Below are 1,403 nucleotides of genomic sequence, written 5' to 3' on the forward strand. Positions count from 1 at the left end.
CCAAAATTCACAAAAAATGCCGGAATTCAGAAATTTGAATGACGACCAAAAACTCCCATACCTACTAGGGGAAGAGAGAAATTGTGTAACCTTAGCGGCACACTATGTTACAGCTTGCCATAAACAGAGGGACAACCACTAAATATAAGAAAAGATTATATACAAATTATATGAATGTATATTTATACACTCAGGGATATATCTGTTTATACACTGTATGGATAGATCTGTATTTTTGTGTACAACCATGAATGTTTTTCGATGCTTTGGCAACATAAGATGTACCTTGTCATGCCAATAAAGCGATTTGAATTGAATTGAATTGAGAGAGGGAAGGGAGAGGGAAGGGAGAGAGAGAGAGAGAGGGAAGGGAGAGAGAGAGAGAGGGAAGGGAGAGAGGGAAGGGAGAGAGAGAGAGGGAAGGGAGAGAGAGAGAGGGAAGGGAGAGGGAGAGGGGGAAGGGAGAGAGAGAGGGAAGGGAGAGAGAGAGAGGGAAGGGAGAGAGAGAGAGAGGGAAGGGAGAGAGAGAGGGGGAAGGGAGAGAGAGAGAGAGGGAAGGGAGAGAGAGAGAGAGGGAAGGGAGAGAGAGAGAGAGCGGGAAGGGAGAGAGCGAGAGAGAGGGAAGGGAGAGAGAGAGAGAGGGAAGGGGAGAGAGAGAGAGAGGAAGGAGAGAGAGAGAGGGAAGGAGAGAGAGAGAGAGGGAAGGGAGAGAGAGAGAGAGGGAAGGGAGAGAGAGAGAGAGAGGGAAGGGAGAGAGAGAGAGGGAAGGGAGAGAGAGAGGGAAGGGAGAGAGAGAGGGAAGGGACGAGAGAGGGAAGGGAGAGAGAGGGAAGGGAGAGAGGGAGAGAGAGGCAAGGGAGAGAGGGAAGGGAGAGAGAGAGAGAGGGAGGGGAGAGAGGGAGAGAGAGAGGGAAGGGAGAGAGGGAAAGACTGCCAGGAGTAACCCAGGGCAGAGAATCTGGAGGCATACTGATTTGGCTTAAAGCAGAGCTTAGGAATTACATTAAATTTATAAAAAAAGGGCAAAAACCACTTATGGCTCAAAATTAAAGAGGGGCATCATCTCTAGCATGCAAGATGTTTTCATTTGCACACTCTATATCCCCCCGACAGAATCCCCGTACTTCAAAGAGGACACCTTCTCCAACATAGAGAGGGAGAGATTATCCAATTCCAGGCCCAGGGAAATGTGTTGATCTGTGGTGACCTCAACTCAAGAACTGGCGAAGAACCAGACTTCACCAATAATCAGGGGAATAATTACATATTTGGGAATAACCACTTTGATCTCCCTTTCCATCCACACAGGCATAACTGCGACAAACAGACAAATGCTAACGTAAAACAGCTCCTGCAGCTCTGTCGAAGCCTGGGTCTGTACATTGTCAATGGTAGGTTCATGG

The sequence above is a fragment of the Somniosus microcephalus genome, unplaced genomic scaffold (assembly GCF_052327205.1).
Source record: "Somniosus microcephalus isolate GS21.2 unplaced genomic scaffold, FLI_Smic_1.0 unresolved_chr2, whole genome shotgun sequence".
Classification (NCBI taxonomy): Eukaryota; Metazoa; Chordata; class Chondrichthyes; order Squaliformes; family Somniosidae; genus Somniosus; species Somniosus microcephalus.